Here is a 23,061-nt window from a genome sequence, read left to right as displayed (position 1 = left end):
CTCCCACATCCCTGGGTACCACATCTCCTCCCTCCTGCATCCCTGGGTACCACATCTCCTCCCTCCCGCGTCCCTGGGTACCACATCTCCTCCCTCCTGCATCCCTGGGTACCACATCCCCTCCCTCCTGCATCCTCTCCCTCCCGCATCCCCATCCATCCAGGATGCAGGGGGATCCCGATTTCAAGGAGGGGAGGAACCCTGCCTCTGGGTTCAGGCTCTTTGGGATCCACTTCCCAAATCCTTTAGCATCTCTCCCCACTGCGAGCAGCCACTGCCGGAGCCGGCGGAGCATCGGGTGCAGCCCCTCTTGATGTGGGAGCCAGCGGGACAGGCGCCCATGTATCTAGCAGCAGGATATGGCCCCATATGTTTTTCCTCTGCCTTAATTTACATTCCAGGAATGGATCAAAAAACCAAATAAAAACGGCAAGGCGATGCCAGCTCCTACATCTGCCTTTGGAAACCTTCAGCTGCGGCCACTAATGTTGCCTAATCCCGGCCAGACAGCACAGCTGAGAAGCTCGGCAGCGGCAGGGTGGGGAGCCTGCCTGCGGGCAGAGGGGTGCCCTGGGGATCGCAGCCCTCTCCCATGGGTGGAGACCACCACGCTCCCTCCATGCGAATCCTCCTCTCTCCTCTGAAGGCCATTGCACACGGGTGCAGGGCATGCGGCTGCACCGTGCCGAGAGGAAAATCTCCAAGCGTGCACCCGCTTTGGCCTCGATTTTAATTGCTTGTGATGAAATGATGGCATCAGGTCCCAACAAGGGCCAGCGCCTTCCAAAAAATCCCATTAGCAGCCAGGCGGCCCTGAGGTACAGCGTTTTTCCAGCAAGTTCACGGAGAGGCCGTGTTCCCCCCTCCCCGGTTTTTGGAAGCGCTTCGATGTCAGCCAACGTGTTCTGCTTTGATCAACAAAACTGCACAGGCACCGGAGCTGATGGTAATAGAAAACAAATTGAACCAGGCTGGAAATGTTTAAAAAGAAACACACAACGCGCGGGAGCCAAAAAGCACAGCCCGGCATATCCCGTGCTACACGAAGCAGCGTTTCACCCCAGACCTCAGGACATCAAACACCGACGGAGCTGGCAAAAGCCCCCCCTGCCCACCAAAGTGCATGAGGGGAGACGTGTTTATTTTTGTGACTGTTGCTTTTGCCCTGCCAGGCCCTCGCTCCCTTCAAATACACCCTTAAAATGTGGCTGACTCAAAGCTGCCCGGGGCTGCAGCTCTGCCAAGCGTCTGCGCTGCTCCCTGGGGGACGTGGGTAGCAGTGGGGGGTCTGGGGGAGTGGGCAGGGAAGCATTTGGGGGTGCTGCGAGCTCTCCAGGCTCCTAAAAGAGCTCCTAAACCCAGGATGCAGGAGGAGAGACCTGGTGGTGGTCCCTTCCCGGCACACGCACCGAAAAGCAGCTTCCCGGCGCCCAGGCAGCATCTCATCCCTGAGCTGGCCGGGGAGCGGGGCCGTGGGGAGCCCGGTGCCCCAGGGCATGGGGACAGGGACCTGCTGCCGCTGGGACCATCCCCATCCTTTCCCAGAGCATGACTGCGTGGTCCCTGCGGAGAGTGGCTTCCCAGGGGGAAGGGTCCTGCCTCCTGCACACCGGTCGTCCTGTGACACTGGCACCGGGCTCTCCCCATGGCAAAGCCCGGCTTTGCTCTCAGAAACCCCTGCCGCACAGGAGGCGCGCACACGGGCTCTGCGAGAGGCCAGGCACGAGCCCAGCAAACCTCTAAAATTAAGCACAATCAAGTGTTTGGCTGCGTTGCAACGTAACGGGGTAGCTCCAGAGGGACTCGGCCCCCAGCAGCTCTAACGACATCTTGACAAACCCCACGGAAAACCGCACGAGCCCCAGACCTGTGCGGATCTCCCTGAGTGGTTTTGAGCTTTAATGGGCAGGGCTTTGCTTTACAGCCCCAACGGCCGCTGCAGAAACGGAGCCGTTCTCCAAGTGGCAAGGGGCCAGCGGGACGGGCCGTTCACGAGCTGCAATCCAGGGTTTTTAAAAAGAAAACAAAAAAATAATGAAGGCTAATGAACACGAGGACATCTAAAGGGGTTAATGGTCAGTCAGAGATCTGAGTTGTTCCCAGGCACAGGCTCAGCCTGAGCGGAGGCGCAGAAAGGGGCGAGTGGCAGGACAGGGCATCTGGGGGGACGGGGGGACCCTGTCCCGGCTCCCCCTCTCCTACGGCCCAGGGCTGAAATTCGGGGGCACAGCACTCAACATGCCTTGCCTGAGGAAAGCGGGCAACCATCTCTTTCAGCTCGGATAACAGCACTTTGGATGTCCCAGGGCTGCTCCGTGGACCCCTGCACACGTGCCGGTGCCGCTGCACCGTATATACAGCACGGTGCTATAGGGAAGCTGTATAGACTCACTCCCAGTATACACCACAGCACTGTCGTGTCTGGCTGCCAAACCCTATGGAGAGTCATAACCAGCCAAAACCTATTTGCCTGTGCCAATTCCTCTGAGCCATGGAAAGATTCAGATTTATCATTATTTATTTCTTTCCTCAGAAATGTGGTGGCAGCTCTCTCCTGCTCTGCCTGTTCTTCCCGTACCTGCCGGCATTGTGCCTGACCTGGCAGGTCCCCGTAGGGACTGCCGGGCTGCCCCACAATGGTTCAAGGTCATACCAAAGCCGCTTTCATTTCTATTTGCTCTTTTCCACCCAGCTTTTGGGTGCGTGGCAGGAACACCTCTCGGGGCCGAGCACGCACAATGCGGGGAGCCGCTCCCCGGCCGGAGCCGCCACGCTGGGCTCTGCCCCAGCCCGTTGCGCTGGCCCCTGCCCAAGCGTCACGTAAAGAACAGGGAGCACCTGAAAACCAGAGCCATTCGGCAGGGATTGCAAACGGGAGCTGCAGGGACGGCTGGTGCCTTCCCTCCTCCAAGCCATCACTCATTGCCCGGCTAGGGAACAAAAGAGATGAGAAAGACGTAAAGTAACCCGATGTGCAACTCCAGCAGATCCCTGGGCACAGCACTGGGGAAATTTAAGAGATTTACATCTCCGCCCGTGCCCGCAGCAGCCCGGGTGTGGGGAGGAGGTTGGCAGGAGCAGTGATCTGCTACCAGCATGGGCACCGGTAGATCCGGTGGCCAGAGATACCGGGAGCCGAGACCCGCTGCTCGCCCGATGCTGGGTGGAAGCAGGCGTGCAAAGACATCCCGGTGCAGGCTGTGGTCTGATCCCGGGACACCGCAGGAAGACTATCCCATCGGTGGGACATGGGAGATGGTGCAAGAGCTGCCAGGCTCTGTATAAGGCAGCAGAGGGGTATTTTATTTTTATTATTGTCAAACATCGGGCTTGAAAACACCGCGGAACCAGCTGGGGCTCTTGAGCTGACACTCGCCGGCTCATTTGGAAAGTGCACCCTCTAGACCAGACAAGGAAAAAGTTTACAGTTCCCAATATTTTAACCCTAATCCCCGACAGAAAATCAGATTTGGGATGTAATTTGCATAGCATGTCTCATGATTTCATTTAATCTGCCCAATCCTCTTACGGAGCAGAACAGCATAAGTTATCACAGACAACGGGGCTGCTTAGAAACCGCAAATCCACCCATCCAGCAAACCTTGAACTCCGTGGTTAATCCCGCTCCTGCCAGCGCGCAGCACCGCGGAGGAGGAGAGGATGCGAGGAAGGGAGGCGAAGCCCCAGCCCCGCTCCGGCAGCGCGGGGTCAACCTCCGACCTCCCCGGAGCTGGAGTGAAATTTTAGGGCTTTGAGTCACTTCTTTGCTTTCAGGCGATTTGCCTATCCCCAGATCTTATTAGGAACTTAAATACCATCCTGATTGACACACTAAAAACATGCGTTCGGCTACGTCTGCCTTCCAGAATTAACTCAACCCAAAATTTCCTCCTAGCAGGAAACCCACGCCGGGCTCTGCTGCCGCTCGACTTTTTCAGTTAATAGAGCATCTACCAAAGCCTTTAGGCTTCATCTTTAATTTGTCCATATCATTACAGAGAAAACGTATTCTTTATAGCGATCGGATTCCAAATCGATCCAGCAATCGGAGCCGCATCCTATTTTTCAATTAACTCTTCATCATCAGTCCTGCTCCCTCGCACTCCGCTCGCATACCAAAAAAAAAAACCCCCAACAAAATACTTTTTAAATGATTTGTTGTGATCGAATAACTCCCCCAAATACCACAAAGTATTAAAATCCCTACTTCAATATCCTTTATCCTTTAAGGTTCTTTATAATTCAATAAACAGGATTTCAAATCCTCCCCAACCTGGGGTGGACTTGTTCTGCGCTGCTGTTCCAAGCCACTCTTCTAATGCATACTCTTATTAAGCTGTGCAAGCTTACAGCTCTTTAATCTTTTTGAACACATGTTGAGAAGAATAAAAGCAATTTTGTTTGGGAAACTGAAGGCCATGTTCAGCTGGAAATAAGCTTTTTCTATAATCTCACCTCTTGCTTTACAGAGCCGGCTGTGGGGCCGTTACCCAGTAACCCCTGAAAGGCACCACCTCGCTCCATTCATTTTCTCTCTTTTTTTTTAATTGTGGGAGGGGAGAATTAAGGAAAAACCCCTAATTTTGGCTCTTCTTCCCCGAATTGGTACAATTTTACAATTTCTGCCCTCAAAATAATCTCAGATCTGGGCTTCCTTTGGCTCACAGCTAATCTGGATGTAATTCCCCTACCTCTGCCTCTGCCCTTGGCAACACACAAATACAGATTAGAGGGTTATATAAATGTAATTTTCTAATTAATCATTTCAGGGCCAGCCACCACATTTTTTTGTATACCAACAAATGCACATACAGTTCAGCTGTGAGCGAGGGGAGGCTTTATATAACGGAAAGGTTTCTGCTCTGCAGCTGGAAAATAAACGGCCCCTTCACCTTGACCCCATCCAAACTCCCCAACGCGATGCCGGAGCAACCACCCGCTGCCAAAACATCCCCCACCTGCACCCCAAAGCCTTGCCGGGGCCGGGAAGGGACCCCCGAGTCGCCGGGGTTTGAGCCGCGCTGCTCCGGGGCTGTCCCAGCCATCCCGTCCCGCCGGGGAGGGATGCTGCATCCCACCTGAAACGCTTTGCGAAAACCTGGAAGAAAGAGGGGTTTGTTTTCTTTCTAAATATCTCATGGAAAAAATGCTCGCACGGCCTCTTTAAAAATAAACTGAAGTGTTCATTAGTTGGCCTATTTTTTCAGGTGTATTCTAATAGCACTAATTAACTCTAAGGTAGATTTTAGCACTTCAGCCTCCCTTTCTGCCTTCAAATGCCAAAACAAATCTTGCCATAATTACCAGCAATCCTTTTCATTACCGGCTGCCTAATTATCCTATTAATAGCACATCCTAAGAGACTATATTTGCTTGGCAGGCAAATATTTGTTTTTAAATTAGCAAACACAAAGACAAACTGCTCTGTTTGCTGAAGGATTTTGAAATGCAAAATGGTTTATATTCATGGAAAAAAAATTAATCCAAGTAAAACCAAATGCTTAATCCATTTGAAGCATTTGAATCTTTTCAGTGCATTCAACAAGGGGGAGGATAACTGTGCCAGAAGAGGTATCTTGGAATACCTTTATAATAACACGCCTGTGTCTGTACAAGGGCTCCTGGTAGTTTTATCGCTTGGGGAAGGATGCGATGCCTAGCAAACAACTGGGAAACCGGACCCTCGCGGCGAATTGTGCAGCTCAGAAGCCAGCGTGCTTCAGGAAACAACAAAAAGGTGATTTTCATCTTCCTCCCTTTTTGCATTTAAAGCCCAAACTGAAACTATTTTCAAATAGCACCTGGGGAGCATGGCTGGCGAGACCCTCTGGGGGCTCACAAGCGATTTCTCTGCAGGTACCCTGCTGCGCCGTGCAGCTGCGGGTGCAGCGGGGCCGCTCTTCGCCCCGCTACGGGACGCTGCCACGCTGCGGATCGGGCCGCAGCAAGAAAACGAGCTGCCTGTGGCTGCAGGAGCTCTCCCTCCTCTCAGGGCTCTACAGTGCAATATTTGCCTGGCACGGACGGCTCCGGCGCCGGGAGGACGCTGCGGTAGCGGGAGGATGCTGTCGTGGCAGGAGCATGCCGCAGCCACCGGGAAGGCACGCGCTCCGTGCACCGCTTGTCCCATCGAGCCGAGGGGATAACGCCATAACGTTTTGCTTTTAATAGGGAGCAGAAGTGCTCCCTTTCAGTGTGCAAAACTCCAGAGTGATTAGCCAGAAGAGTTAATTATTCATCCTATAGTTAAGAGGAGAGGTGATAAAGGACTTCAGCAGCGTGCCCTGTAGCGGTGGGCGGCACCGGGCGCTTCTCGGGACGGTGGCCCAAAGCCGCTGTGAAACCTCCATCGCTGGGAGGCGGAGGATGCTGAGATGCTCCTCTGCTTCTGCGGGAAGGCGATGGCAGAGCCTGTGGAGGAGGCCCCGTCTCCAGGATTCAAACCAAACAAGGATCAATAGATTCATCTGCAGCGGAGGAACTCCTCCGACATGCTTGCAGTCTGTGTCAGAGCAGCTGAATTATTTATGGACCTAGAGGGGCTTTTTCCCTGTCGGCTTGCAGAGCATCTACCTTCACAGACACAATTACAGGCAGCTCTCTGCAGAAAGCCAACACCTTTTTTTTTCTTTTTTTCTAAAACCCAACTACTTCTTCCCTGGGTTATAAAAAGAGAAATACAACCTCATCTTGCAAACCGCCGAGATGAAGGAGAGAAACGGGCAGCACTTTGCAGCTGTGTGTTACCGCAGGCTCAGGGGGCACAGGCAAGCTCCCAGGCTGAATGGGGGGTCACCCACGTTTGGGGTGCACATGCAGTCCCTCAACCCCGGCTCGCTTTTTCTCTGCAGCCCGAGGCAGGAGGAGGGTTAAATGTGTGGCTCTTCTTTCCAATTTAAGACCAACCTCCCATGCTGTAGCCTGGGGGATCTCAGTCCTGCTGGAGCGGGATATTGTGTCTGTCCAGATCGGCTTCCAGTGCCTGCCTGCCCCACGCTTGGTCCCACCGCCACCGCCGTGCCCCTGCCTGCAGCAGGCAGCACTGCCGAGGAGCTTAGGGGAGTTTATTTGGGATTAGAGGGTGCAGCGATAAGGCCAATCTGCTGCTCCTCCGCTGCAGGGAACCCAGCGCTGGGTCACCAAACCCCTTGCGCCCGGCCCCTTCCCCGGCCAGTCGGCAAAACCCGGCAGCCAGGGCGGGCTGAGGGTGCAGGGCGAGGGACACCACGCTGCGAGGGAAAATGAGTCGGCTCCTGGGACATAAAAGGTTAATCAGCCTGCGGAGAGCATTGCCCAGGGTCTACTTGAATGACTCAAGTCTAAAATATAGTGGCGGCCACACCGAGCACACAAAGGGGCTTTGCAATCCATTATGCCACATCGGAGACCTGGCTGAGACCACACATGTGAGAGCAGCAGTAAATAATGCATCGCCGCCCCGGCCAGCCTCCCTCCTTCTCCCTTTCCTTTTACGCTGTCAACCTCCTTGTCAGATCCTGGTGCCAGGCTGCCTGTTTGAATAAGCACCACGGGATAACAAATATCAAACCCCTCTTGCAAAAACAAAAAGACAAGAGCCCAGTACCGCTGCGAAATGCAGGGCCCTGTCCTGCTCCTTGAGGGAAGAGAAGGGATGGTGGATGAAGCTCTCCTCGCACACCGGCAACCCATGCGGCACGCACCCACCCACACCAGCGGTGTTTTATAGCCTCTGGGCTTCTCAGGCCATGGATCAGGTCGTTCGAGCGCGATGGGGCTAGGGATGTACCTTGGCTCCGAAAGGCAACTGTGGCCATCCCATACATTGCTGACTCCAGCGGCCGGAGCTCCAGGACCTGCCAAGCCTTGCTGGCACGGTCAAGTGATGCTTCCCAAAACAAACATCAGAGGCTCGTTGGTACCCAAGCTGCATCCAAGCAGATGCACAGAGGCTGCTGGTGGCAGGTCCGTGACACCCCCCGGGGACCACACTCCTCCTCCTGCACCGCCGCCGAGACCTGAGCCAGGACAGATTGTGCACCCACGTGTCACGTTGACACCGGCTGACAAATGCCTTTGGGAGAGCGACAGCAGGGCGGCTGTGCCTGCGTCCCCTTCAGCGGCCGACAAGCTGTGCGTCGCCGGCAAGGTTTGTCAGGGCTGCCACCGCCTGTTAATTGCATCGCAGACGAGGATGGGGTTTGGGAAGAGGGCGAGTCTCCAAGCTCAGCATCCTCGAACTGAAGGAGAGCCACCACTTCTGCAGCAGCAAGGTGCAGAAATTCAGGACCTCCTCTGTCTCCATCAGACGCACACCGACATGAGACTTGGCACGACTCTATCCCAGTTAGATTCAGAGATTTTAGGAGCAGAAGGAACAGCTTTGCAGCCTCCTGTGCTGAGTCAGGTCCAGAAGCTCCCCCCAAGCACACCCCTGAGGCTCCCCGGAGACTCTGACCATCCCTGGGAAAACACCGAGCCCCGGGGGTCCATGCCCACTTGTTTGCTATGTCTTTTCCCAGCAGAAGGCCCTTCTCGGGTCTGTCCCCTCTGATGGCACCAAGAAAGCGAAGAGGGTTTCTAGTAGCAAAGCCTCAGCAAGCAGTGGTAGCACCTGCTGCTCCCGGACTCCCCAAAAAGGGCAGAAATCGGAGACACGCACCCGCGGGGCCGGGCAAGGTGGGATGGGGCAGCAGCTGGGCGATGCTCCGAGGGGTGCGAGGGTCTTGTCCCCACAGATCCAAGCTCCAGCTCACTTCACCCGGTAGCCGACATCCCTGCCATTCGGTGAAGGACTGGGCCAGCGCCGTACAACCGCACAAATCAGTGCAGCAGCACCAAGAAGTGCACCCAGACAGACACCATGATAATGAAAATGCTTTTACAGGGCAAACAGGGTTGTTTTTGGGGGTTCCTTATAACCCCCCTTGTAACCCAGTGCATTACTGGGAGCAGATTGCCAGCTGTTTCATCAGGCCTCCAAAATTCATAATGATTCTAGGAGAAACCAAACCCCTTTGACGCAGAGATTTCCCGTCTTGAGCGGTTTCTCATTTCCCCGTGGACCCCCGAGGATCAGCAGACCTCGAATGCAGAGGGTCTAATCCAGCCTCCAGAGAGGCCGGGGATCACCCAGGGAGGAAGGCTCTCCTCTGCCTCCTGGGGCGGCCGGAGGGGCCCTTTCCCGGTGCTCCAGGTCTTTTGCGGAGGTCCCCATCCACCGTTCCCTCCTCTGCTCCGGGAGCCGTGTGGGATGAGCGTGCGCCTGGAGCCTTCCTGAGTCAGCAGCAATTTGGGGCTGCCAGGGATGTCCTTGGTCGGCTGCTCCATGATGATTCCCCTTCTCATGTCCTTTTAGCTCAAAATCACAACTATTTCACATTTAATTGTTTCGGTGATAAGAGAGCAATTCTTCCAGCTCCTCGATTAACTCGTAGCGTGCGTCTTGCTCCGCATCTCCTGCAGTGCTGCGGCCAGGACAGCTAACCGCCAGGGCTGAGAAACAATAACACCCCCTAATCTTATAACCACCGGTTTTCTGGGGTGGGGGAAAGGCTCCCCCGGCCAGGGGCAAGCGGGGGGCACGTGTGGGACAGGCACCCCATGCTGCGCGGGGAACCGGCTCGGGCAGTGATGCCGGAGGAGCTGGGGTGCTTGCCAATGGGCACGCTGGGGCAGAGGGGGCTGGTCCCTGCCAGGCACAACTCGGCAGTGGGAGGCTTCCCGCAAGCCTCGGGGGTCCCCAGCACCCATCGTGGGTGGGAGGCGTGGGAAGGCATCTGCAAAGGCTGGGGGAAAGCAGTCCTGGCAGCGGGACGCGTGTTTTTCCGAGAAACCCCAGTCTGGGCAGAGGATGGTGCAGCTGGAGCCCCCAGCCAGAGCGTCCCCTGGAGCTCCCCAGCCCCTGGACACCCACGGCTGTGCAAACAGGGCAGAAACTCCAGCTAGAGCCTCTCCAGCAAAAGGAAAAAAGGAAAAACCAGAGGCAGAGCGCCTCGTGCACCAGCAGCAGGAAAAACAAGCCCGGCTCCCACAATTCACCGAGGTTTGTTTTCACCTCGCGCGGGGTGGGAAGCAGATGGCGTGCCGAGGGACGGCGCCCGCCCAGGGGTCCGGCTCGGTTCTGGGTTTGATGAGCTGTGCACATGTGAACCCCGAACATCTGCAGCGCCATGTGGTGCGTGCAGCGGGCCAGGCGCAGCAGCCCCCCGCACCCCCCAACCCGCAGCTAAACACCATCAATTATTCATGACCGAGTTATTTGTGGTGCAAAGGGTCCATCAGCGACTTTGATTAAAAATCCAATGAGTAATGAATATGCAAAAGCAAGCGACTGCTTGGAGGAACAGATTTGTCAAATTGTCCATACTTCATCCAGATAAAGAAAAATCTCAAGAGGTCCTGAAATTGAAAAACTTACCATCGAATCACAGCATTATCTTAATGATTAAATCCCCTCTGCCACACAGACACTTCGCACGAATCTGAATGGGAAAATATTTGTATCTTAAATTCGAAGTAAGGGCAGCGAGAAGAGTGGCGCGCACACAAGAGGAAATGTGATTTTAATTCACATTGTGGCTCCACAGCCATTTAATTATTTTAATTAGGCTTAATTAGTGGTAAATTTACAATGATATGCTTGATACCTGGCATTAAATCTTTCATGCATAAATGTTTTGTTAAAATGAGAAAATAGGCACGTGGCATTTTGCCAGCAATTAGTGCTGAATGCTCTAATGAAAGATTACTGCTCTGCCGTGATTCATGATGACAGGCAGAGCCGGGGAGTTGTTTGTGTTTCACTGGGCAGACAATAACCCCGTCACCATCACCGTCACCTGCAGCCCCGCCACTGCCGTGGGTCTGGACCTGAGTCAGGGGCATTGCTGCTCCCCTGGAGAAGGGCATCCCCGTGCGGCCCCTCCGCAGGCCGGGGGACCGCTGGTGGCCCTGCAGGTGGCCCGGGGAGGGGACTGGCCGGCTGATGGCCACCCGCTCCCCACCCCAAGGCAGGCTGTGGGGTCACCCGAAGTATCCCCATCCTTCACAGGGGTGAAGGTGCCCTGGGCTATCTGCCTCCCTCCGCAGAATCCATCTCCATCCCGAAGAGCCAGCTGTCCCCTCCCTCCCTGTCACGCCAGGGCCCTTCTCGACACCTCCCTCCGTGCACCCCACGCTCCTCATGCCTGGATCCTCTCCCGCATCTCGGTGCAGCCATCAGCACTCAACCGCGCTTCGCCTCTCCTCGCCTTCCCTTTTTGCTTGAGTTTTCTCAGCCCCTTCTTTCCTGCTGAGCTCCAGCTACAGAAATCCTTACGCACTTTTAAAAATCCTTCGAGAAAGCTGGAGGAGAGGTGATTTCTTAGAGACACTTGTCGTGTTTGAAGCACAGCTCTTGGCTCGACGCTGGTCCCATGCTAGATGGACCAACTCCACCACCACGCAAGATCAAAAGAAGCATTTCCATCAGCTCAGCATGAAACACGGGTTTATCTCTTACCCTTCCCAGGAGGGGCTGGTGGAGGAGTGGGCGGGCAGGGGGCCTTCGAGGGTAAGGGGAGCATTTTGGTGCTGTCACCTCTCAACCTTACACTCCGTGGGATTTGGAGAAGCTGCGGGGGGAGGACACCCCGCTCCCACTGGGGACTGGCTACTTCGAGGATTTGGAAAGGGATTATAAACCCAGACTCCCCTTTGGCTATTGCAGACCACAGGATCTGGGTGAACTTGGTGCAAGGATGATTCCCAAGTGCCCTTCGCACGAGCTGCCTCCTGCCAGCTGCCCCGGAGCCCTGGAGCTACCGAACGCCTCTGCCGCCGCCTCCTTCCCTTTGAAAAGCAACCCAAACCGCTCACATCCCCTGCCCGCCAATGCAACAGAAGAGTTCAGTTTGGGCCGTGCCAAGCTACCACCCAAATCCAAACATATCTGCTGTGGAGTAACAGAAATGATTAAAGGACTGCTAAAAATTCCTCGGTTTTGTTTGGCTCTAATTGGAAGCAGTGGAGGGGGGATCCCAGCTAGGAGCACCCTGCAAATGCAGGGGCGGGTGGGGTGCACCCTATTTTCCTGAGCAAGCCTTACGTTCGCATTGTAAATGTGCCCTTCACTGCATACGGTGGCCGGGATGCAAAGCGAGCCGCTGACCCTGAGCAAGCGCGGAGGGAGAAGCCCAAGGAGCCCCGGGGAAAGGTGGTAGGAGCCGGTGCGAGAGCCGGCAGAGCTGGGGACGGCACGGGGACCCCCCCTGCATGGCTGCGGAAGAGCGATGGGAAACCATTCCGTGAATCGCAGCAGTAAAAGTCATAAGTTGAAAATTGCAAAAAATCCTCTGTCTATAGCATAGGAAACTTGTAGCGCCGTACGGCGGAGGGAAAGGCCGCTGAGCTTACTGGGCCTGGGGAAAGGTGGTTTGGTTGGGTTAGCGTGAGGAGAAACGGAGAGAAGCAATGAGGCTCCGGAGACCTTGGAAAGCTCTTGGCAGCCGACGCGAGTGAGCTATTGGAAATATATGCAGAATGACTGTTTGTTTTGCAGCTGGTGGCACACCATGTCCTCATTGCTCAGCAAACACAGCACAACCCCCACCGTCACGGAGCAAAGGAGGTGGTCAGGCTCTTTGGGAGAAGAGGGTGATTTGCATCTTTCCCCTAGCTGAGGGTCTCCCGAATTTCTAAAGCGCCTCTGTCCAGGGAAGGGCAGCAGGAGAACCACGAGGCTGCTCAGAGACTGGGCGAGGAGCAGGGGCGAGCAGGGACATTAATGCTTTATACAGAACCCAGCGCACGGAGAAGCCCAACATTGCAATTACAAACCTGCTAGAAATCACAGGAAGATATATTCCAGTATTTTCTAACTACAGTTAAGTGCACCGGGAGGATATTAACTATCTCCCCGGCCCTATTGATCTTCCTGTCTCCCGCTACTACTGGAAACAATTAGAGGTCAATAAGCAACATGAGATGAAATTTACAGCTGCCAGATAAACCATTTGGAAATATTTCCTTGCCCTTTTACATCAGCGGTTCTGTCAATACCGCAATCAAATATTTTTTATGGAAAAGAAAGTATCTTAGAAAATATATCTGTCCTGTCCCACGGACTGGGAGCAGAGCGTGTAAATACACAGCCAATGGCTGGCTGCTAGCAGCCCTTCAAGCAAAATCCAGCGTACAAATAGCAGTAAGACTTTCTGTTTTAACAGCACCATCCTTCCGGGAGCCGCGCTAATGCATTTACCCTCTCGGTGACCCTGCGAGAAGAAATAAGAAATCTTCCTCCTGAGGAAAGGAGGAAATCAGGGCATGGAAAGGTTGTGGGTGCAGTTTGCAAGGGGCACGCGTGCAGTGGCCCCGCTGCCCGCGGATGAGGATGTGGAAACGGCTGCGCAGCTTCGCTGCAGAGCCCCTGGCCGGGGGCACGCCGGGGGCTCCGTGGGGATGCACGTGTTGGACCCCGCGCTGGACGCAGGTGTAGGACACACGCATTGCATGCACATGTTGGGTGCACGTGTTGGGTGCATGCATTGCACACACGTTGGATGCCCACAGCTGTGCCAGGACTCCAGGGCACTCGTGCACACTCTGTGACCGGTCCGCGGTCCCGCAGAGATGCCTGGTTGGGTGCAGGACCAGAGACAGCACAGCCACATTGCCACGGGCACTCCTGGGGTCCTGCTGCTGCAGCGATCGCATCCCTGCCAGCCGCCTCGGCTCCTGCGGCTGGTAACGCCGGCACTGCGACGGTGCTGGGGCGAAGGGTGACAGAATAACCACAGCGGACCTGGCAAAATCACGGCATCCGAGGCAAGCGCAGAGACATCCCAGGAGCGGAGGCAGCCCTGCCCCAGCCCCCAGCACGAACACCAGGGACTCAGGACCACGCACTGGAATCTAATTTGGCTCCTGGCAAGAGAGATCCAACCTGAAGAGATGCACAGTTCTTACATTAAAAAAAAGCCATAAAGTCTACGCATACATGACAGATTTACTAAAGAAGCAATTCACTGCAGTGCCATCAAGCAAGTGTACATACAGCTCAATTTTGTAAGGAATCATTCATGGTACATTTAGTAAGGCTCCAGGATGAATGGGCTGAAGCATTCTTTTGCTATTTATCTCCTATTTTCCTTGATTGTTAACTCCTCCTCCCCGAACTCAGCTGTCACCACATTCCCACCCCTGATCCACAGAGCAGCCGTGGCGGGATGGGGAGAGCCGTGCCACCGGCCACCCCGAGCTGCTGCAGAGCTGCAGGATGGCGGAGGGCGCTGCTGCCGGAGCAGGCAGGGCTGGGGGCAGGCAGGGCTGGGGGCAGGCAGCCCCACGCTGCCAGAAGGGGCATCTCCAGACACACAGGACCACCTGCATTTTAGACCCTGCAGTCATGCACCCTTCCATCCCAGCAAGCCCTTGTCCGCTCCCACATCTCCATCTGCATCCTTGGAGCCATCCTGGAGCCACTGCTGATGTCCCACCCCAGCACTTCCCCTTCCTGAGGGCTTTGGTGGTCAGGTCCTCCGGGTGCCAGCTGGCAGCACACCACCTCCTCCTGCCATTTCTCCAAGGCTCAGAAAAGGCTAATGGCCCATCTCTCTGCAAAGGGTTGGGCCAAACCTCCGAACACCAATGCCAGCAGCCGTCTCTTTTGAAACAGCCTCCCCAGCCCTTTTCCTGCCAGGTTCCCTTCTGCAGATGAGCCAAATCCCCTCCGGACGCCAGCCCCTCTCCCTGCGCTGTCCTCTGTGCTCCTGCCCAGCCAGCCCACCCACCGCTCGGGGGGCTGCGGGTGCTCGGATGCTCACCATCCCTCCTGGCCCGAACAGCTGGGACGAGCCGCGCTTGTGAGACACCCTGCAGGTAAGCAGCACTCCAGAGGAATAAATTAAAAGGAAAGCTCTTCCTACATCAGCCTTTCTCCCCCAAGACTGGGTTTAGCTGTTCCCTAGGTCCAGCCGCATCCTCCCCATCCTACGAGCCCGGCGTTGCCCCATCCCATGCCACGCTGCCGAAGCGGCCGAAGCAGCCAGCGAGCCACGGTGCTGGCTCCTGCAGTCTGAGCACGTCTCCCACAGACCCTGTGCGGAGGCGGGCGCTCGTTAAAGGCTTTCTGTCCCCAAACGACCCCTGCGCGTCTCCGGAGGGCTCGGCTGCATCGATGCCTTCATCCTTCCAATACCTTGAATTTCGGCAGGAAGGGAGGCGTGCATCTGCGCATACGTGCCGCTGGGAACAATTTTGTCAACAGCACTTTAACATCCAAGTGATTCTCATCGCAGCTGGTGCTAGGAGCCCTGGGAACTGCAATAAAAATAGTTTTATAAAATAAATTACCTAGCATTTGCATATACTGTGCATAAAAGCACACACTTGGATGCTGACACTGAAGGCTCCCCGGGTCCAGGTCTGGGCTGGTAGCAACAAGGAGAATAGTAAACAGTGAAAAAAACCACTCTCTCCCTGTTATACCAGATGGCAAACAAGGGCTGGAGTGGAAAACTTAGCACTTCTTAATTAAATACCACTACAGTTCAGAGTCCAACCGGCTCTTGGTCAGTGAATAAAACATCATCTCTCTCCCGGAGGCGAGGGCACACCGGCTTTCCCAGGGAGGGAGGACCAGGAGCCCGCAAGCAGCCAAACCCTCCCACAGCCCTGCAGCTTGCTCCGTGCTCACTCGTGCTCGCTCCGCACGCTCCGCCAACGGTCCTCCAGCCACAAACCCGAGCTCAGCACCTTACCCCGCCTGCGTTATTCACCAGTTAACCCACAGGCATCAGCTATCCCCTCCGCTCCCTCTGTGCCTGTTGACTGGGATTTTGGGGACACCGGTACTGGGGTGCACTGGGGTCACTGGGACGTGCTGCACCCCAGTTAATGCCAGAGGTGGAGCAGCACCGCAGCCGCCCCAGCCCAGCGCCGTGTGGACGTGCCAGCATCCTTCAGCAGAATAAACCGCAGAATAATCCTGCCAAGCAAGGAGCACCCGCTCCACCAAACGCTTTGGCCGTGGCTCCCCAGAAAGGCGGGCGGAGAGCCGTCTCGCACCCCTCTACTTGCTGCACTTCTTCTCCCCCTACACTTGTGTCCTCGACAAGAAGGTGTCCCCCCCTCTGCTCCCAGGCTAGCCAGGTACCAGACCTTAGAGCAACCGTCCCCAAGCTGCAAGACCACAAGCTTATTTATTCTGAATATCAACAGTATAAAACAAATGTCTCGCCAAGAAAAGGATCGCTCTTCCAGCAGGCAGGCAGAGAGCACAGGTCGCAGCACCAGACAGATAATCAGCAGCTTTTTCAAGCCTGCAGGCTACAATAAGTAACTCGAAGGCTGAGAAACAAATGAGCCATGATCTTAAGTTATCATCGCAGGACATGGTATCCAAATCTGCCAATCTATGGCTTTAAGAGAGCTGGATATGGAAACCTCCCTTGAAACCCCTACGACAGATCCTCAGGTACTCGGTAGCTGCTGAGCGCAGGCTTCCATCAGAGCTATGAGCCCTGAGTAAACCATGAGTATGGCCATGCACGTGCGGCCCCAGCGCCGTGCGAGCAACTACACGCCGTCGAGGTGCTACGGGTGCGAGATAACGCTTAAAAAAAAGGCTCCAGGACTGATGTGCCTTTCAGCCTCCACCCTCCTCAGGGGCCTTCCAGCACACAAGAGGGGGCAAACACAGCCCCACCACAGCTCCCCGTGCCCCGAAAACCCGCTGTGGGCCCGTCTGGCCATTCCTCCTCCAGCAACGGGCGCAGGCTGGAGGATGCAGGAGGTGCCCGCAGCATAGTTTGGAGAGGGAGTGAATGAGGAATGGCTAAAAGTCCAGAAAGAGGGATAATTCACCGAGACTCACAACGAAAGCACAGCCGAAACCCACATCCCTTGGCAGCGCGCCGACCCCTGTACAGAGCGCACCCGGCTTGAGCAGCCGCACACGCAGGAACACCCGGCTGCCGCGGAAAACCCCTCTTCACTCCCTGGGAGGCAGGCTGCTCTACGGCACCCGCTCTTGACCGAAAGCTCGCCTGCATTGGGTGACCCCAACCAAACACCTCCGCTTGTGATCGCCATGGGTGGATTCATTTTATTTCCATTTAATTTGCACTGCAGGTCCTCCCTGCCCATCACGGCGATGCCTGGAGCCCAAGCAGGGTCCCTCCATGCTGCTGTAATGAATGAATAACAACAACCAGTGTTCATGCCCCGTACCTGCACTGCCACGGCACAATAAAAGCTAACGATAGCAGAGTAATTTGGCGAGGTCAGAACTGCTTTCTAGCTTCCTAGCAGGTCTCTTGGCCAAACAAGCACCAGGCATCCCCAAAACTCAGGGCTGCAGCATCCTTGGTGCCACTGCCCAGACTGCAGAGCTCCGAGGGAAATTGCTCTTCTTCCACGCCGCTAATACAATTTTTTTTACTAAACTCCTGAGCGGTGACACATAGGAGTGCGGACAGCCTGCGAGGCTCTCATACATCATCTGCTTTTTACATTATTAAAGGACTGCGCGGGTATTTTGGAGGGCCAGCTATGGAAAAGGCACAGCACATGTGCTTCTACCTCCAGGCTTTGGGATGTTTAAAGTGGTTTGGCCAGACAAGATGAAAGCGAACACACAAAATATTCTTACCTGGATGCTTTGGCTTGCCGCCGGCATTGTGCACTTGAGTTGCCCTATTTCTGTTCCTTTTGAAGAGATCCTTGGCAAAGAGAAAGGTGCGCCTTGAAATTGTCCAAAGCTTTCCTGGATTAAAATAGGAAGGAGAAAAGACAATTCAGCGATTGTTTATTGTGGGGGACGGCAGCCCCGGGCAGGGTAGGGACCCTGGCACCTTGGGGCTGTACAGACAAAAAGCTTGGTCCCCGTTTCCTAGAGGTAACACCAGACCTGGCTTGGGAAAAGCCCCCATAAACCCATTCTGCAGCCTAACACTGAGGTCTCCGAGGGCTGCAGCCGCTCACGCTGCAGGAGCCCCAGTGGTTTGTGGTTCTGCAGGCAAAAAAAAAGAGGATTTTTTTGGATACACACTCTTAAAACCGAGGGTGGACGTTTTTAAATGCCAAACCTCATCATGATGGAATGCGAGCAGCATCCTGCCGGAGCCAAGACGCCCTGTGCGGGAGACAGCAAGTCCTTTGGTGGTCCGAGAGCAAATGTCACCGGTTCCGTGGGGAAGCACTTATTTGAACAACAGCAAAACCCTTATTTTACCAAATCTTTTCAATTTTGAAAACAAACTCGCAGGGAGGATTCACTATTTGACTAACGGAAAGCTCTGCAGCCGGAGGAGGTGGCCGTTCAGGTACCGAGGAATTTACAAAGCAACCTGTTGAAGGCTCCGCGCGTGCAGCGGAAGGAGGAGGAAGGGTAAATGCAGAGCACGTGTGTCGGCAGCGACCGGGGGATTGCACGTCAAAGGCTCTAAATTTGGACATTACAAGGAACAAACTCCCTCCCCAGCCCCAGCAGCCCCACTGCAAACATCGGGATGCTGCTTCGGGGCATGAGATGAGGGAGTTTTGCCAAATTCAAACATCATTTTGAATGCATCACCCTGGGAAGGGTGCACAGGAGCCCCGGCCTTATCTGGGGAAGCACCCCAGCCCGCCGGGGGCAGATCTCTTTCCCCTCTAATTGCAGCCACATAGTATTTTTTTGCTCACAAGCCCTCATCTGTGCTAGTTATTAGTAAGGTGGGAGTCTGGCCACCTCTGCCCGAAGCCCTCCTGGCTCACAACACTGCTCACAGCCACGCTGCTGCTGGAAGGACGGCAATTCAGACACTGCATTTCCCGCAGCCGCACCGTATTGATTCCATGAGTGCAAACATGGGTCCTGACCTGCTCCCACCCTCCGGGCTCTCAGGGACACAGGAGATCCGTGCATCCCCCCGGCCCTGTGCAGCCCCCTGGCCCTGTGCATCCCCCAGCCCTGTGCATCCCCCAGCCCTGTGCATCCCCCAGGCCTGTGCATCCCCCCAGCTCCGTGCAGCCCCCCAGCTCTGTGCAGCCCCCCAGGCCTGTGCATCCCCCAGGCCTGTGCATCCCCCAGCCCTGTGCATCCCCCAGGCCTGTGCATCCCCCCAGCTCCGTGCAGCCCCCCAGCTCTGTGCAGCCCCCCAGGCCTGTGCATCCCCCAGGCCTGTGCATCCCCCCAGCTCCGTGCATCCCCCCAGCTGCGTGCATCTCCCCAGCCCTGTGCATCCCCCAGCCCTGTGCAGCCCCCCAGCCCTGTGCAGCCCCCCAGCCCTGTGCATCCCCCCAGCTCCGTGCAGCCCTCCAGCCCTGTGCATCCCCCAGCCCTGTGCATCCCCCCAGCCCTGTGCATCCCCCCAGCCCTGTGCATCCCCCTGGCTCCATGCATCCCCCAGCCCTGTGCATCCCCCCAGCCCTGTGCATCTCCCAGCCCTGTGCATCCCCCCAGCTCTGTGCAGCCCCCCAGCCCCATGCATCCCCCACTGCCTCCAATCCGGCAGCTAAGCTGGTGGCACAGGGATGTTTTTCACCAAAGGGGTGTGTGCAGGCGACTGCAGCTGAAATGCCACCAGAGGTGACAGGGCACGCAGCTCAGGGACTGGCATGTCCTCCCCACTGCTGGGGGTACAAAGGGGTGTGCAGGGCACGAGAGCTTTCCCAGGCTGCCGCTCCTGCACAGGCACCATCCTGTGGGTGCTGAGCTGCCCGTGACACCTCCGCCTCCCCAGTCCTGCCTGCGCCAGCCGAGGGCTCCCAGCACCTTGCAGGAACAGCCCCTCTGGAAAGCTCAGGGTTAACAGCATCCCATTCAAAAGGCTTTTTTCTAAAAAACAACATTATTTACAGCTCCTACCTCCTCAAGGGTAAATTTGCAGCCACATCATTAAGCACAGACAAAAGCCTTTAACCAGGCTGGGGCAGGGGTATTCACCGCCCAGGCTGGGGGGAGCCCTGCGCTCCCCATGAATGCAAACCTGGGGCAGCCGCATGCCCTGGTGCTGGAGCCGTGGTGAAAAGCGGAGCATCCCGCAGCGGCCTCGTCCTCCGGAGCCACGCGGGGCTGAGCTGACCCCGTCACCGCCGCCTGCCCGCCGTGACACGGAAACCTATTAGCCGCCTGGCTGGCAGACACCCATTAGCTGAAAGGGAAGCAGACCCAGAAAAACCAACATCACTCCCCCTGGGCCCACCAACCCTCCATCCGTCCCACTCTCACTGCTCTCCATCCCTTTATTAGCCATCCCGGGCATCCCTCCCCAGCTGCAGGCACCCTTCCAGTGGGTGCCTGCTGAAATCAAATGTTCATGGAAAGGGAAAGAGGAGACAGGGTGCTCCCGAGCTGGCTGGTCTTCGGAAGGGCAGCTTCTCCTTTCTGCCGGCAGTAACTGAGGACCACTTACCAGATGGAATAAACTGGCAATTTCTGTAGTGGTGACAAAAATGGGGTATCCTTCCAGCTGCAGCGTAGCCGGGGCTCGAGCATCGCGCTGCAGGGCTGTCAGCCTGCTCGCCAGCCCCGGTCCCCGCGGAGGGGCTCGGGTGGGCTCCTGCCCTCCTTCCTCTTTTTGGATGGAAGGAAGGTGGAAGGAGAGATGAAATCCTTCTTCCCAGGGCAGCCCGGAGAGCTGGTGGTTACGTTATGCAAAAAAGAGCCACTGTACCTTCCTGCAAAATTATGTGCTGCTAAAACTCCAGTTAATTCTTGCATTCGACCTTCATAGCATAATCTGGTTAATGTGGTTCAGGGGCTGAGCAAGCCCCATCTCCCTGCACATAATTCAATAACGGTTTGAAGAGCGAAATCCTCAGATGCTTATGTTGTCATGGAATCCATGAAATAAGATTAATCGGGGCAGAGGAAAAGAAAGTGAGAAATCAGAGCCTAGTTGGGGAGGATAAGAGGAGCTGAGGAGGATTGCCATCGAATACCAATTGCGCTCTCATCTGAAGATCTCCAGACCTCTTAAAACATGGAGAGACTTGCTACTCCTTCGCAGGAGGAGCCGTGTGTCAGTCTGCCTGGGGTCTCCAGCAACAATTCACAGGTCAGGCACTTCTCCGGGAACAGAAAAGGTACCAGAAAACAGTCTGAATTATTTTCATTTCATGCCAGCCCGCAGAGCCCCCGGGCACAGCCCAGACTCTGCTGCAGCCAGCGATGCAGCTCCTGCCTCGGTCCTGGGCTGCGGCAGAGCCCTGGGCGCCGCTCACGGCCCCTCGCCTGGTCAATGGGCCTTACAGCTTTGGTTAACTGCATTAATTAGGGGAACATGGGAAACTCAGGGATGGGAAACGCTATAAATCTCCTCCTGCAAAGAAGCAAATAATTCTTGAATTGATTTTGAGTGGCCAGGGAGCAATCTGCAGAGCAAAGGGCCCTGCTCTGACGGCCGTCTGAAACGAGGGGCACGTCTCGCCTGTGAGGAGCTCTTCCCTTCCAGTTAACGAAACAGCATCAATTTGTCTATACCCACCTCGCTGCCCTGGGGCCTCAGGAGCAGGGAATGCCCTGCACGCCCTTCTCCGGCTCCATCGCCACCAAAGCACCAGCCAATGTAATGCAGCAGCTTCTCACACGTGTATTTTCCACGCCTCTTTTTCTGGGCTTTGATGATTCCCTGGAGAATCAGAAGGATGCTGCTCCGGATCGTGGCGTGCAGACAACAGCAAGGGGTGTTTCTGTAGGTAAAATTAGGATGCTTGGATTCAAAAGGGATACCCGGGCTGCCGCCGCGAGCTGTGCCCCAGCCGGCCCTTCTGCCGGGACTCCCCCCGGCACCGACGCGCATTGCCACCCTCGAAATAATTTCCAGGGCACCTGAGCACTGCTGAACTGCACCAAGACCAATTCTGGTACACGAGCTAATCGCGGAAGGCAGCCCTAAATCAAAGCCACTGCTCTCGTTATAGATCGGAGGTGGAACTGAGCCGTAACATTTGGATATGGATTTGTACAGTCCCTAATTTAGGGGTGGGCTGAATTTCATTCATATCCCATCTGACACACACGCATTGGGCCGTTGGTTTGCCTGCAGGTGGGAAAAAAGAGAAAGCATTTTAAAAGGAAGGAGAACAACTTTCTTCCTAGGCCTCCTTAATGTTGCTCTGAACATCTTACAGCAGAAATCACTCCAGAGATCATTTAGACGTGCTTAGCTGATAATTTAAGCTTATAATTAAAAAATGATTTATTGACAGAAGCTTTAGTGGAAGAAGTTGTTAGAGTTTCATGTTAAATCTATAAAAGTCCTCATTCACATCCTTTAGACTCAAGGATTATTCATAACAAGCCCTTATACCTAGAGGGGTGGGAATAAAGTCCGTGTACCTGCTCCATTTCCCCCGTGGGGATGAATCCTTCTCAGTTAACACTCGGATGGGATAGGGCCTGAGGAATCACCTCAGTTTCCCACGTCGTCATGCCTGCCCTTAATCAGTTTGTCAGGGTTTCCTGCGCTCATCAGAGAAGGCGAGCCCAAGCCTCTCGGCTCCCTGCATCGTGCACGCTGCTGCACAACCCGGCTGCAGCAGCTAAGGGCAGAAATAAGGTCAGTCGGTGCAAGCAGGGACAGAAAGAGTCAGGGAGGGACCTGATGAAAAATAATATTGCTACGTGCCACCAGGAAGGAGGGCTTGACGTCCTTCGGAGCACGGAGCTCATAGCCCACCGGTGATGGCAGTTGCGCAGTGCGGCAGTTTATGATGTTTAAAAACTCAATTTTTTTATCTCCAGGGGGTGCAAGGCTGGGAAAGGACTTTAGGGAGTCACCCAGTCTGCCCCAAGGCTCTCCATCTCCACCAGTGTGACCCAAAGCTGGTGGAGATGGGGAAGACCTGCTCCTGATGGAGACCCACGGAAGAGGGCAACTCTTCCCACCGCCCTCCCCGTTCAAAACCATCGCACCGAAACAGAGGTGGAGCCTGGGATACCTACAGCTGTGAGCAAAACATTTACCGTCCCGTGGCACGCAGAGGCGGGCAGCGGCTGCGGCAGAGGAGCCGCCCGGGGAGCTGCTGCTGCGTCTGCAGGGCCTCCAAGGCAGGCGTTTTCCTCCAGCCAGCCCCGACCCCGAGCGCGGCCGTCCCCCCCACCCCCCGCGA

The 23,061-nt window shown here is 55.5% G+C and overlaps 1 long non-coding RNA gene across 1 annotated transcript in view; it reads right to left on the bottom strand.

The window, feature by feature from the left end:
• The window catches only part of LOC148050332 (uncharacterized), a 32,384-nt gene extending 14,284 nt beyond the window's left edge, over window positions 1-18,100 (bottom strand). The window contains exons 1-2 of the long non-coding RNA XR_015701595.1: window positions 17,873-18,100; window positions 17,615-17,728 (exon numbers count right to left, since the gene is read on the bottom strand). This is a non-coding gene — a long non-coding RNA (uncharacterized LOC148050332). The remainder of the gene's footprint in view (window positions 1-17,614; window positions 17,729-17,872) is intronic.
• Window positions 18,101-23,061: the final 4,961 nt, after the last annotated feature.

Source organism: Nipponia nippon, unplaced genomic scaffold (genome assembly GCF_047370975.1).
Source record: "Nipponia nippon isolate SJK-2023a ecotype South Korea unplaced genomic scaffold, ASM4737097v1 scaffold_9, whole genome shotgun sequence".
Taxonomy (NCBI): Eukaryota; Metazoa; Chordata; class Aves; order Pelecaniformes; family Threskiornithidae; genus Nipponia; species Nipponia nippon.
This window is presented reverse-complemented; position numbering and strand designations above follow the sequence as displayed.